At 35.9% G+C, this 16387-nt stretch overlaps 1 protein-coding gene across 1 annotated transcript in view; it reads right to left on the reverse strand.

Annotated features, from left to right (window-relative positions):
• The window catches only part of LOC132557630 (innexin unc-9-like), a 106727-nt gene extending 91057 nt beyond the window's left edge, over positions 1–15670 (reverse strand). The window contains exon 1 of the mRNA XM_060222138.1: positions 15629–15670. The gene's annotated coding sequence lies outside the window, so the exon portion shown is untranslated. The remainder of the gene's footprint in view (positions 1–15628) is intronic.
• Positions 15671–16387: the final 717 nt, after the last annotated feature.

The raw sequence follows: 16387 nt of genomic DNA on the forward strand, positions 1-16387 counted from the left end.
TTGACCCTCATGACTACACTGTATGGGACATTGCATAATTTGTCCGGAATTCCTTTGGCTTCGTTGCACGTGCTTATAGAATCAATAGGGACTTACTTATTATTACGATTTATGGATAAATGTAAAAAAATAACCTTAAATCTTAGAAGACAGAGAATTATCATGACGTCAAATCGATTCAAGTTCAATAGCTTAAATAATGTTTGTTTCGTCGTTAATGATTGCAAATTTGCGTAATAAGTGTACCTTTTGTATGACGAAGTTCATACAAACCATGCACTGTCGCTGACAGGCTCAATATAATACATGCCTCTCAACTTGTATGGTCTATGCTTCGGAGTGCATATTCCATTCTTATGTTTTTGTTAAAATATTGATTTGATTGTTATTCACATTCAGTTGTATCGAAGACTTTTGTTTCAAATTACTTTGATGGGTAATTGTTGAAATATCTACGATTTCCGCAAAAATTCGAATCGTTTCGTCCTACTTTTGAATTTCTTATTGACTTTGTAGGGCGTATATGCTTTGTAGAATTGAATGCATTACCAGTAGTCAATTTCAAAGTCTTACGTCTCTCAAACAGATCCTCGACAATGAACACCTGTATCCATCTAATTGTAGATTAATGGCTTGCACAGCTCGCGACATGATACAGACAATAGTGGATATCGGTCAGGAAAACCTCGGTCATCTCTTGTTTCGCCTCTTGTTTGCTTTTACCGCAATAGATGCTACTCGAAATAGAATATTATTGTTCCTAACAAAGTCTGTGGCTAATTATTCCCCTTGGTAACGGAAGGCTAAATTCATACAAATATTATCAAACGAGCATTTAGACGGTATAATCCCGAGATTCAATAGCCGCTCGTTGTTTGCAAATTGCTGATCCCGTTTACCACAACCAGGGAAGCAAGCTTCCAATAGACCATGTTCTTGTTAGTTACAAAAGAAATCATTATCGGGAAAGTCTAATCCGCACCAGCGTAATGCAACAGGTCCCTAGAGGCCGCCGTCCTTAGTCGCTAGTCTATAATCACCAGGATGACGTGTACATGTTTAAAGCAAGCACACTATACAAAGGATTACGATACTATGTCTGACCAGCATTTCCTTGGGAACTGATGAAAAGTTAATCAACTGTTGACATAATCGCTCCATTCCTTATATGGGCGTTTACGTCATATGATTCAGCGTAGAATTACGTCTCTATTATTAAGATAAAGACTTGTAAACACGTTTGTCTTTATATTGTGAAATTTATTACATATTGGGATGTTGCAACTTGCCATACGTTTTGTAACATTCTTTCCGACCGATAAAATTTTCCGTTATCTTTTAGATTTTGCTTTAACATTTCGATGTCACTGACGAGTTGTAGAGAAACGAAATGACTGTATGATGTAATTTAATTCTGCGTTTTGCTATCCTGTATCTAAAACACGTTTTTTTTGGAAAGTAGCGTTAACTTGTGTATCTTTTATGCAGACTTATAGTGATGTTGCCATTTTTTCTTAAATTACGTTGTAAAACCATTTAGATGGAAAGTTAAGTCAGATATGATATAAGAGAAGCGATGTCACACAAAACGGCATAATCCCAATAACATCACGGCAGTATAAGTTCCCCATGACTTTCAACAACATGCATCTCTTGTAAGACTGTTCCATGATTTGTCAGTCAGTTGCCGAGATCATTCAAATATTATCTTTATCCATTTAACTTAACTTTAAAACTTAGATTCAATTAAATGCTCTATTTGACCCGGACGGAAGAATGGGTCTTAGTATAGGAGGAAACTTGAGTTCCCAGAGGAAAAACCCTCTTGGTCGGACAGGTGACTCCATACCCTTTCACATCAGCTCGGGGATTCGAACCTCAGACGTGAAGGTGGAAGGCGAGAGTGTTATCACTGCGCCAAATGAACACCTATGAAAATCTTGATATAGGGAACATCGCTTCAACTCCGACATATACACGCCATCAGATATGAAACAGGGATTAGTTTCTAACGACTTGAAAATCATCTTTGCTTTTCAAATCGTTTCAAGATAACGAATCGTTGTCAGAATTTTCCTGAGAAATAAATCATCATGAATGGAACATTATCAGCGATATCGCCAACGGTCTGACATTGAATTAGGAAGTCTTGCTGATACAATTGTCTGAGTGATGATAAATTTAGTCGTGCTGAAACACACACAAAAACAAATAAGATGCCTTTTCAAAATCATGCAATCATATGTGGCCTTCAAGTAGCTCTACCAATTTGGTTTACAAAGAAAACCTCTCTATGTTTTGCTGGGCGTAAATGAAAACACATCATAGCTTCAAAGAATTACGTTTGTTTTAGTGCGTACAACGGCTATGCGTTTGAATGTTCTAATCGTTTTTCCTTTGAAATAAATCAGTATAAAATTAAGTTACGAGAATAGAGAATCAGCCCCGTCTGGCTACGTTCATTATGGGCATGATAACTAGAACGAAGCATGTTTGTGTATGCGTCAGCTTCACGACAAACATTAAACATTTTTTTGTATGAACTGGTTTTGTTCATATCTTACCGAATATATGTTGAGAATGCATAACCTTGACAGAGAGAAATATCAACTAAATACATCTTGTGTACAAAGATGATGATGAACAGAGAATTTCAGGAAACAAACTTGCAAGCTGTTAAGGCATTGTCTGCACTCACCCGAACGTTAACATTTGTTCTGTGTGCCTGGGATCAAGACATACATTTAAATGCTTTAGTTTGTAGCCGTTTTTTATGGATAGGACAGCCAAGCACACGTTAAGCATAAACATACCCAGTTTCCTTGCTTGTGTTGCAGAATTCATCTGCAGGAATCAAGTGTACAAATATCCTCTACGCATAATGCTGCGCATGCGCATTAAGTATAATCAGACAGCTGGATATGCATGTAAGGTGTTAATAAAATCAATGACAAAGGATAAAGATTCTCTTTGTAGACAGAAAATTGACCGCTGTCCGATATCGGTGATGGACCGCGGCTTGTGTAGACCTATCATTAGAAGGCACTTTATACAGTATACGTGTACAAAAGGGATTCACTTATAACAAAGAACACTACTCTACAAACAATCGGAAGCGGATGACCACGCTGAGTGTTTAGAAGAAAACAAGACATTAATCACTCCGCGCGGCATCTCGAAGGAAATTTAATGAGGAAATCTCCTCTGGCATTGAACTATGTGAAGGAGAGCTGGTAATTGAATCCTGGATGTCTTCCTGGCAGCTTTGCAAGTTATGAAATTCGCGAAATGATTGTAACTAAACCTCCCCCCATCCCCTTCCCTCTCCACAAATAATAATGACATAACAAAAATGATAAAAAGACGTCAAAAAGGAAAAAAGAAAAGGAGACGATGTATCTCCTGGTAGACCAATAAAACTGTTCTTCTTGCTTATGAGATAGAACTTCCGGTTTCCGTGTGAACATCAAATATTTCATATTGCCTGTCTTATATAACACAGCAAGATATATCAATATGGTTATCATATAGTACAAATGTCGCTTAAGTAGACAGAAGATTTTCCTTATAGAGAATTTACCAGAACTGTAAATCGTATTGCTTCTGTGAGCAGAGTTTGATTGCAGAGTTTCGGGTAATTTGTCAACAATTTGAGACCTTTCGTATTGTTGATCTTATCTTACATCCTACCCTTACTTTATATCTCTTATGCTGAATGTGAACGGAGTGACATCTACATCCATTGGAGAACAGTTATGGCGTCTGTAGTCCCAGATCGGATCAAGATCTGCCTGAACCCGAGAACCGTCGACCTGGGAATATTTCCGCGTACAGACAGACAACAGTAAATGTAATTACGGATCTGATTGTTCGCAGACGCATATGTGTGCTACAACCTCCAATGGTTAATAGGGGATATCACACTCAAATTACATCACATCGATAGCACGATTTATACGGCTAAATGTACTAAAACTCTCTGTTATCGATATCTACCACAAAAATACACAGGGAAGTTAAGGTATGTCATCAGGTATCTAATCAAATAAGGTCTCGAGCTAAATTTTTTTAAGATTAAATTTACAAAATCAAATTGAAATTGTTCAGATCAATCGATATTACAAAAATACGCATTTTATTTTTGAGTTTATACCGTTTTGGTCGCAATATTACATAACTTATAGCCAACTCTCTGTAATCTGAGTGTGTGGTGGGACTCCCTTCTTAGGGACTAACTATATACAATGGGTAATAGTTTGAGATGAAATAGTGTCTTTTTATATTTTCTTTACGAATCATAGGCTTGATATATTTTGATGGAGGTAGCCACAAGCAGGAATCAGTGGAATTTCTATCTACACAAAAACATCTTTCGTAGTATACACGGTTATAGTTACACGAAGTGTTCTGCCAAATGCCTCGCTTTATTAACAGAGTAGACAACGGTGAACATTCTCGACAAACAACAACATCTATGTTGTGTCATTGTGTGATCTGTTGTACAGCTGTGTGTGTTTCCCTCTCGATAAACAACATGTATGTAGTATCATTGTGTGATCTGTTGTACAGCTGTATGTGTTTCCCTCTCGACAAACAACATGTATGTAGTGTCATTGTGTGATCTGTTGTACAGGTGTGTGTGTGTTTTCCTTCTCGACAAACAACAACATGTTTGTTGTGTCATTGTGTGATCTGTTGTACAGCTGTGTGTGTTTCCCTCTCGACAAACAAAATGTATGTAGTGTTGTGTAATCTGTTGTAAGGCTGTGTGTGTTTCCCTCTCGACAAACAACAACATGTATGTAGTGTCATTGTGTGATCTGTTGTACAGTTGTGTGTGGTTTCCCTCTCGATAAACAACATGTATGTTGTGTCATTGTGTGATCTGTTGTACAGGTGTGTGTGTTTCCCTCTCGACAAACAACAACATGTATGTAGTGTCATTGTGTGATCTGTTGTACAGCTGTATGTGTTTCCTCCTCGACAAAAAATGTATGTAGTGTTGTTTAATCTGTTGTACAGCTGTATGTGTTTCCCTCTCGACAAACAACAATATGTATGTTGTGTCATTGTGTGATCTGTTGTACTGCTGTGTGTGTTTCCCTCTCGACAAACAACAACATGTATGTAGTGTCATTGTGTGATCTGTTGTACAGCTGTGTGTGATTTCTCGCTCGATAAACAACATGTTTGTTGTGTCATTGTGTGATCTGTTGTACAGCTGTGTGTGTTTTCCTCTCGACAAACAACATGTATGATGTGTCATTGTGTGATCTGATGTACATCTGTATGTGTTTCCCTCTCGAAAAACAACAACATGTATGTAGTGTCATTGTGTGATCTGTTGTACAGCTGTGTGTGGTTTCCCTCTCGATAAACAACACGTATGTTGTGTCATTGTGTGATCTGTTGTACAGGTGTGTGTTTCCCTCTCGACAAACAACAACATGTATGTAGTGTCATTGTGTGATCTGTTGTACAGCTGTATCTGTTTCCTCCTTGACAAAAAATGTATGTATTGTTGTTTAATCTGTTGTACAGCTGTATGTGTTTCCCTCTCGACAAACAACAACATGTATGTTGTGTCATTGTGTGATCTGTTGTACTGATGTGTGTGTTTCCCTCTCGACAAACAACAACATGTATATAGTGTCATTGTGTGATCTGTTGTACAGCTGTGTGTGATTTCTCTCTCGATAAACAACATGTTTGTTGTGTCATTGTGTGATCTGTTGTACATCTGTATGTGTTTCCCTCTCGACAAACAACAACATGTATGTAGTGTCGTTGTGTGATCTGTTGTACAGCTGTGTGTGGTTTCCCTCTCGATAAACAACATGTATGTTGTGTCATTGTGTGATCTGTTGTACAGGTGTGTGTGTTTCCCTCTCGACAAACAACAACATGTATGTAGTGTCATTGTGTGATCTGTTGTACAGCTGTGTGTGGTTTCCCTCTAGATAAACAACATGTTTGTTGTGTCATTGTGTGGTCTGTTGTACAGGTGTGTGTGTTTCCCTCTCGATAAACAACATGTTTGTTGTGTCATTGTGTGATCTGTTGTACATTTGTGTGTGTTTCCCTCTCGACAAACAACAACATGTATGTTTTGTCAGTGTGTGATCTGTTGTACAGCTGTATGTGTTTCCCTCTCGAAAAAGAACATGTATATAATCATTGTGTAATCTGCTGTACAGGTGTGTGTGTTTCCCTCTCAATAAACAACAACATGTATGTTGTGTCATTGTGTCATCTGTTGTACAGCTGTGTGTGTTTCCCTCTCGACAAACAACAACATGTATGTTGTGTCATTGTGTCATCTGTTGTACGGCTGTATGTGTTTCCCTCTCGACAAACAACAACATGTATGTTGTGTCATTGTGTCATCTGTTGTACAGCTGTATGTGTTTACCTCTCGACAAACAACAACATGTATGTTGTGTCATTGTGTCATCTGTTGTACAGCTGTATGTGTTTCCCTCTCGACAAACCACAACATGTATGTTGTGTCATTGTGTGACCTGTTGTACAGCTGTGTGTGTTTCCCTCTTGATAAACAAAATGTATGTAGTGTTGTGTAATCTGTTGTACAGCTGTATGTGTTTCTCTCTCGACAAACATCAACATGTATGTTGTGTCATTGTGTCATCTGTTGTACAGCTGTGTGTGTTTCCCTATAGATGAACAACATGTTTGTTGTGTCATTGTGTAATCTATTGTACATGTGTGTTTGTTTCCCCCTCGACAAACAACAACATGTATGTTGTGTCATTGTGTGATCTGTTGTACAGATGTGTGTGGTTTCCCTCTCGATAAACAACATGTTTGTTGTGTCATTGTGTGATCTGTTGTACAGCGGTATGTGTTTCCCTCTCGATAAACAACATGTATGTTGTGTCATTGTGTGATCTGTTGTACAGGTGTGTGTGTTTCCATCTCGACAAACAACAACATTTATGTTATGTCATTGTGTGATCTGTTGCACAGCTGTATGTGTTTCCCTCTCGATAAACAACATTTATGTTATGTCATTGTGTGATCTGTTGTACAGCTGTGTGTGTTTCCCTCTCGATAAACAACATTTATGTTATGTCATTGTGTGATCTGTTGTACAGGTGTGTGTGTTTCCCTCTCGATAAACAACATGTGTGTTGTGTCATTGTATAATCTCTTCTACAGCTGTATGTGTTTCCCTCTCGATAAACAACATGTATGTAGCGTCAGTGATTGAACTATCATTGATCAAATATTAAATGTTTCTAATCAGGGAAATTACGACTTTCAGAGGCTATATCCTTATCATTTCTATAATTATTCACAAATATGACACCAGATGTGGGTTCTAACAGATGGTTGCATTGGCTAACAGTGAACATTTTAACTTACAGAAACGATGTAAACTACGTTCCTTATTCACCATGAAAAGTCGCGTCTGAATTCATATCACGCCAAATAGCAAACCTAGAGTACAAAGTCAATATTTCATGATTGATGTTACTGATATTCCAGTATCGAACCTTTCTGAATTTCTGACATCAAAATTTCCGTATTCATTACAGCTTTTAGTCTCTCTTTTATTTCTATATAATTCCACTTTGTCTCTTGGTAAAATATGGACTTAATCATCTTTCATAACGCAGATGTTCTGGCGGTCATGTAGAGAAGGATGAGAAAATTAACACACCTGCTTCATCAAAACAAATGTTGTTTTTAAATATATGACCGACAAAGAGCCAGTTCTTGTCACAACACAACATGTAAACTTGCTAATAAACCATAATGCGCTAATGAGCGACTGGGATTGTGATTCAGCTACGTTCAATACCTACCTAAATAGAGCTTTGGTCAAGAACAAGTGTGCCCTATGGGGTTAATATTTATAATTGGTGACAGATGAAAGAAATCTGAATTAATTTTGCTTGATGAAAATGTATAGTTTTAATATATAGCAATGTATACTGGGCGGGTTAAGACAGGTGTAAAATATCGGGTTTTCCCCACTAAGGGGGTAGTGAGTTTAAGTTGTAAATTTTTGGTTGTTGACTTCTGAAGGCGATGACAATACGAGATGCCATTTAACCTACTGACTTATGTCATTAGTCTTTCACTGGCATGTTTCTATGGATATAGACAGTTGAACTTCAGATATGAACCTAATAAGGTTAAATGTTCAGTGATAGTACCATACAGTAAATAACAATGTTAGGTATCGACCTTTATAACAAAGTGGCTTCACATAATTTTCAATGATGCATATAAGCTATAGAATTCAAAGAAAGCGTTTTTCAACATGCATTTTCATCTTTAAAATTCAGCGAAACGATCTTTGTGCAATACTGATACAGAAACAAATATTACTATGTTTATATAACCATATATCGTCAGTTGAAAGAATAAGACTCCCAAGAAAGCTTTACAAGTATCTTTCCAGCGCGTCTAAAATGTATTTCACAAATGTCGTCAATTAAGTTTGTGTCACGAGATCAAGGCATTAGGATAATCATTTGTTACAAACGCTACATTTCTTCAGAAGTATTACTTTACCAGGTATCGTTTTCTGATCGGCGGTCACACGCAAGAGGCTCGCAAACACCTGAGAATGATTAGGCTGGAATCTCTGCGGGGAACCAAATAAAGTCACGCTAATGGTATCATGTTCTGAAGCACGACCAGAGACATGGACAAATCAGATATAAAGGGGTTCAATAACAGGTGAAAAAGTTCCTGAAGGACTTTGCCGAGAACAGTTGAAACAAAGGGATTGAAAACACGATCAAAGATGAATGGAGAATTGTCTTATTTTTTTATCCAATCGCTCATGCTGTAAAAATGATTGGTAAACATGGTCATTGTTTACTAACCTCAATGAATTATGACTTTGATCAATGCATATTTCTTATGTAAAGTTTTCTGATTAAGAATTTGTTTATCAAAATTTCATGAAAATGAATCCGACTGGCATCGTTAACTCCGGTGTCGCATGCGAAATCGGTGCTTGAATTTACATGGCGTCATGGAAACGAGAGACCGAGAACGCAATAATGAACAAATTTGATGATTGCGACTGATTTTCGTTCCACTAACCAGAAAAATTGATAAATCGATATGCTATTATTATCGTCATCATTAACATTCGGTTCACACTTTATCAGAACCTACTTTATTTCTGTCATCCATTTAAAATATAAATAAAAATATACTCATTAATTTTCAACAGGGTGCATATGCATAGTTTTCCCTAAAAAACGATAACCAATGATAAAAAAGGAAAAAAAAACTTATGGGAAATTACAATAAAAAAGGGAAGCTAACAAAATATTACTTGTAGTAATCTGGTCTTCTGAAGAAGCAATCGAGACAAGCTCCGATTGAAGTCTAACTTCCGACCAGATTTTAAAAAGAGTATATTATTGATAAACAAAGCCTATTGGAATGATGTAAGCACCGTTGGAGAGCATCGTTACGAGAAAATCCTGTGATTCTCTCAGATATACTGACTGCCCGTATCACTTGTATGGCTTTACATGTACTGAAGCTTTGTAGAAGCACTTTACAGAAAGATTCATGCAGCAAGCTTTGCAAGCTTCACACAGAACAATGTCGATTTCTGAAATTGATTTGTGTTTATTACAATATGAGTATAGCTATGATTTCTCAGATCTCATGTCACACGGTCATGTCTAAATATTGTCAGATATGTGTTATAACACTATTGCAACATCATCAACATGATATGTCATGACATTCTTGTCCTGGTAATAATGTATCGGCTGTAACGAAATGAGTCTTTCTTAAATGGAGATCAATTTGATATTTTTTGTTTATTTTTCAGAAATTCCAGTTTCATAAGAAATATAATCTTACATTCGTGCTGATGAAATGTTGCATTTTGAACTCGTTTAATAAATTCTATACTACAAGTTCCTGTTTTTCAATCCGCTTTCATAAAAGAATATAACATATTTACCCTTTCAGCATAAAGACACGATACTACTTCACAGAAATCTGTCTTGTTAAATAAGATCAATGCAACATTTCTGCATTTCTTCGCAGAGCAAAACGATTTTAAAAAAATGACATCTTAAATTTAGTTTGCTACGGTATGTTTTCAATGTACAATTATACGTTGACTTAACTATTGGGGCACAGAAACAAATACCGTCAAGTAAAAACATACTCCATTCGACCACCTTCAGTCAAACACTAAAGTACGGGGATATTAGAACGAAATCTACACATCTTTCACAAAATTAGTTAGGTTTATTGGTACTTAACGCCCTATTAATATGATTTATCTAAGGATGTACCAGGTTCGGATGGTGAAGAAAAGCCGAAGTTCCCGAACAAAACCTATCTACCTGCTGCCAATATTTGCCGACTGCCCAAGGTAGGGTTCGAACCAGTGACTCAGAAGTATAGGGCGAGTGATAAAGTATGTCACACTAATTAACAACTGACACAATCCTCCTTCTAGTTACATAACGAAGGGAAAGTAACCGATCTCATGTGAAAATATATTGATCAAATTATATTTTATTTCGGAAGGAATATTTGATAAAGTTGTCCTTATAACATCAGGTTTTTTTTTATCACAAATTCTGCAATGACAGGACAAGACAGATCACCAATCGCTATTTGGTATAATTAAACGACACAAAGGATTGACCAGAATGAAAAGAAGTAAACGGTGCCTTCAATAAAGTTTTTAATCACTATTTAGAAGGAAAGTAAAGAAATTAAACTCGGCCTGTATTGTAAAAAAGGTACAGGGGCGAAAATAACTCGAGGCGAAACGTCCCGGTTTACAGTGCATATCTAGAGAGAGAAATGTTGGAGGGTTGAAATCAATCTAAGGATGCCTCCAAAGTGGTTGTACTTGGCGTCTTTGGATGGCTTCAACAGCAAAATACCAGAAAGGGATTCAATAACATAGGTTTAGCAGATGTCTTTGTCTCAAAAGCGTTCTTAAACGAGGTGATTAACTGGGTAGAGAAATATCGAGAGGTGATTACAGTAACAGGTAAGGGAGGTAGAAATCTTATCTTTGTTTACAGCATAAGTCAAAACACACATGTTTAATGTGAAAATCAATCAAAACGATATCCAAGAGCGTAAATCAATTACATTTGATCTCACCTCATACATCTGTATATACCTATATCGTACTGCATCTGAATCTGAGCTAGTAGTGTCCTCTTTCATCTTTATCACCTTAACATATTTCGATATTTTAATCAATTTATTTATTTTATATTATGCAACATCAAACGCAAGAGTAACACGTAAATATGTCTTTCATATCAAATTGTCACATTAATTGTTAAAATTCGATCTTAACATCAATTATAATTATATGAGTTTAAATCTAAATATCGTAACAATTTTGGTCCTAAGCATCACTGACAAGCCCTATTAGACCTAACAACTGTGTGATTTTAAATCTGTTGTGAAAGATGCCATTCAGTGGTGTTTTGTGGAAAGCTTTGATGGGATCATGGAAATATCAATAATGCATAAATGATTGTTTAGTTGTGTCAGAGGAAATCGTTATCAGTAACACTGATTTCGTCTGATCTTGATTTACAGTGTGAGGGATAACGCTATTGTATCTAAGGTGTTGTTTATATGGACATGAATGATTTTTATATAGACTTTTATCATGGATAAAATCAGTCCTAAGGCAGAGTTGGTTAACCAACCATACCTAGCTTCAGCTGATACAATGTATGTCGACAATTTCTATAATCAAGTGTACAGATACCAGATAATCTTAGTGCAGTGGTTACGAGGCTGACCTTGCCCTTGCTAGGAAAAGTGATAATTATCATTTGTATTTACATAGCGGTTGTCGTTGCCGATTCAAAAGAAGCTTACCCTTTCGGGTCTCCTGGTACCTTACAGGAGTCTTCTTGTCTCCGCTTAATCAATTTTGAGTTCGAATTAAGTATTTTCATCTTTCTACATTATTTTTCCGGTGGATAAGTTAGCCAAACACTGTTGTCAAAATTATTTATATTAAAATTTATCAGAACATATGAGAATATTAAAATACAAAAGAACAGATTTTTGAGCTAAAAATCTACACCATATCTTATTTCTAAATTTTAAACTCCACTTTAGAACATGGGGAGGTACAAAATGTCTTTAAACTAAATTATAATTAATACGGGATCCTTTTGTAAATATCATTTTTAACTTTGTCTCAAGACAAGGGCAGCCAGCAGCCAAATTAATACAGCCATTTAGATATATTGTGCAAGAGAGCTATTTCATCATTTCAACGGAGCTGATGAATGTAACAATTAGTGTTATGTTAACGTTTCTTCTGAAAAATAAATGTGCATTTCCTGCATTTATATAGTACCTCATCCCTCGGGAGTTAAAATGGAACGTGCTCCTAATCATGAATATTCTCGAGTTTCAAGAACGAGAAACAGTGGCGTTATTCAATTTAAACTTTCAATCTCGTATTTCTAATCATTTATGCAGCTATAGCATACATTGATTTTCTGATGGAATTGAAGTTAGGAGAAAGCTTTGACAAACCATTTAATCAAAGGGATGTTTGCCATTTTTCAATTTTTCTATAAAGCTAATTACCCTGTACTTCATCTTGTTTCATTGGACGTAGCTTTGCCGTATAAAATAAAAGGCAAGTTGAAATTAAGGAATGGGATCGTGACAATATGTTACACAGTGATGAGAGCAGTTAAAATCTGATGACAAGGCAGAAAGCGTTCGGCTTAAAATCATATCTTTTTTTTTAAATGCTAATGAAACAGTGTTTCTTCTCGTGGGCAAAACTGGAGTGTTAAACTAAAAGATACATGAGTTCATTGATAAAATTAACAGTAACCAGAGTTTCAATAGCATAGCAATTGTCAGGAATACTTTTATGATAAAAATATCGTTGATTTGTTTTCTTGTTGTACTATAACCCTATTTTGTTCTGAATAATATTCCATTGAACTGTAAATCTTAACAGTATGGAACCGTATGATCTTATAAAGCAGTTCAAAGATTGTACAAAGGACACAGAGGTGAATAGCAAATCTTAATGATTAAATAGAGCAAAACAGAAAATTGAACTGCATCATACAGATGTTTCGTCCTTCTAGAACAGTCAGTGATGACCTATATTTTGAAGCCATGGAAGTGACTGAGGAGAATCCTAAAATTGATAAGAAAAGTCTAAATTGAAATGGAGAGGTGCCGCATCAGTCCCATGATTAAATAAATAGTCTTCCTTTTTTTTTTCTCTTTCAGGTTATTTCTGTTAACCTCATTGACATCGACATATTTAGGACCGCTCTCTCTGAAACTGATATTTTGTAAGCATCATCGGGGCTCTTGGTTTTTCTGTCGCTTTAACATTAGGTATCGTCTTCTAACGGTAGCAATATTTTCTACAATTATTATAACGCTATAACAATGTTTCAGACTCCGCATGTGTCATTGGTTTAACGCATGACGTGAAAAGAAATCCCCGAGGATTCCGAATGGCATCGTATATCATCGACGAGGTTGGTGGCTATGATCGAAGGTCTCGCGAGACTATAAAATTATGAAACGGTGACAAGACTAGCAACGACCCTCTATATCGATCGACGAACGAGAGTTTTTAAGACAAGTATCACCTAGGCGTTTTAGCTAACTATTGGCTGTTGCGTTAACTCTAAACACAGGCCGATCCTGAATTTTCCACAAAATAGATATGTTGGTACCTTGAGTATAACTTTTTCCGGAATTAATTTTCAGTCCGATCCAAAATTTAATTTCGTTAGCGTTTTCCATTATATAAATCAATTGGTTTTCATTTCCAGTGATGATGGAAATCAGAGTTTCTTGGATGTCTAAGGGAATGAACAATTGAATGTTTCCATGGTCTTCATCTTCAAACATGTCCTGTCTGAATAGATTTTAGAATTCTGAGATATCCAAGGGAATGTACATAGCAGACGGAGATGTATTCTAAATGATTTTTAACTGAAAGGATGGCAGGAACTTTTTTTTCTTTTTTTTTTAAAATTATTTACATTTGGTTATAATATGTTTCAGATTCAAGTTGTATCAAAAGGTGTAGTACTCTCTCGTGCCTTTTGGACTATCTGTATTGATATAAGAGGATTTACAACAAGGAAAAGGTAACCAAGTATTAGTAAATTTGTTTGTTGTTGTGGAGAGACTACTGTATCAGTGGATCAGTGGATCTACGTTACAAAACCAATGAATAGAAAACTAGATTTCATTTTTTAATTGAGGAGATATTTAAACAGAAAAAAATACAATGACAACGATGCACCTACGGAATGATTGTAAGTGATCAAAATTAAGCAAGGACAATCGCATAATATAAACAAAACAAATATTTACACATACCATGTCTCTTTATTTATTGAACCATTATGTATTCAATTTTAATGTCACGTTTCCAAAGTGAGAGCAAGGTCAGTGAATCATCAGACAATAATTAATCTCTGAATAGTTATATTTTGTTTGGGTGTGAGCTTGATGTATATCATGACACTTTCCCATAGGTTTTATAGACTATTCGTCTTCTTTACTGACTCTATCGGAAATGCATTCCATATACAATTTTCCTTATCTAATAGTAGGTATGACAAAATGATAAATTGTACTGGCCCAGCCATGTAATCTCCGTCTTCTTTGAATATATGACTGTAAAGGCTGGGTGTTCTAAATGTTTTTCAGAAAATGAATTATGAGTTTTCCGATAAAGTTAATTTTTCGGCGAATCCAAGTGATATATGTCTCAATATGTTTATTGTTTAAAATTGTATATTGGTTGATAGGCCAGTTATATCAAAACAGCGTCAGCTGATCGAGAAAAAAATGTTTTAGATACCTTACAAATGTATTTATATTTATCAAAGGACATCATTGTCATGGAAATCTCAGGGAATATCTATATATGGATAAAATTGATGAATAAGAAATTGTAACTATTGCTGATATTTAACTGCGGCCATTGTAACGTGTAAATCTTCAAGCGGTTCAATTTTATTCGTGAAAACAAAATAACCAGTAACGTCTATATTATAAAATATAGTTTCTGTACGCATGTCTCGTGGTGGCAAAGATCATCAGGATAATATTGACCTTTGACCTCCATATTTTGTCTATGAACCGGTATGCAATACCAATCAACAAAGATCAAACAGTGTTAAATAACGCGCGTTATCACAGTTATTCAGCATGTTACGCATTAAAGTTATGACATTTTTGTTTGAAACTTGTTAATTTGAACAATTGTCAACCTTTCTCGAAACTATATTGTTCTTTGTATAGGGAGAAACACTGAAATCAAGCCATACTTTTAAAGAATTCATCTCATTGGTTAGTTAATTTTGAAATCGACCGGAAGTGGTGGCCTAAATATCAAAATGAACAACATAAGTATGCTGTAATTATTAAATTTTAAATGCCATTTAAAGGATATTTTAAGTAGGAAACGCCAATAAAAACCAAGACCTTTGAACAAAATTGGTAACATATGTTACACCTAGTTAATGGTTAAATTCATTTTTCTATTATAGATAAATTATTCAATTTTTTGTTTTTGTAAATCTAAATACATGAAATAATGCATTTCCATCGAATTACTTACAAATGGGAGCCTCCTCCGTCTCCACCCGACTCATGCGCAGAAGGCGTTGACGATTGTGACGTCAAATGTATCGTTGTCTCTAGGTGCTCCCCAATTCCAGATCCGCGCCGTAGTGTACTACGCCGTCGTCCACTATGACCAGCCCCTGTAGTTGCGGCCAAGTCACCAAAAAATCTTACCATACCCGGCATGGTAACGTCATAGTGGTCATCACACACGTGATGTCATAACAACGATCATGTGTTCCGGCGTTCAAAACACGCTTTTTAGCAACTTCCTGTTTTACTAGGTCAAGGTCGGTCACGGATGTTATATTTCCATAAAAGAAAGGGAAACTTGATTGATCACAGGCAGATGTTACATCGAATCATATAAATAATTGTAAAGAATTCGTATTTTAATTATATATTTTCTTGATGTCAGGTGAGTGCAATTTTCCTGGCTCAGCGTTTATGTAATGCTTTCGTATTTCGAAAATGATTCACTCAATCAGCATTCAATAGACTTTTACACTAAAAATAGCCCAACGGATCAACTGATTTCTCAATCACGTGATAAATGCCAACCATGAATGTCTATGTGACGTCATGAAATTCCACACATTGACACAAATTATATAGCAGTAGGGATAAAACAATAGTTATCACGGAGCATGCGTCATTGAACTGATGCCCCTTACGTTTGACGTCACGAACAACAGGTCGTTACACTCTTTCAAAAATCTTATCCTTTCTTAAACAACACACTTAGGGTTGTTAA

The sequence above is a fragment of the Ylistrum balloti genome, unplaced genomic scaffold (genome assembly GCF_031769215.1).
Source record: "Ylistrum balloti isolate Yb309-2 unplaced genomic scaffold, AGI_CSIRO_Ybal_v1 Utg370702, whole genome shotgun sequence".
Taxonomy (NCBI): Eukaryota; Metazoa; Mollusca; class Bivalvia; order Pectinida; family Pectinidae; genus Ylistrum; species Ylistrum balloti.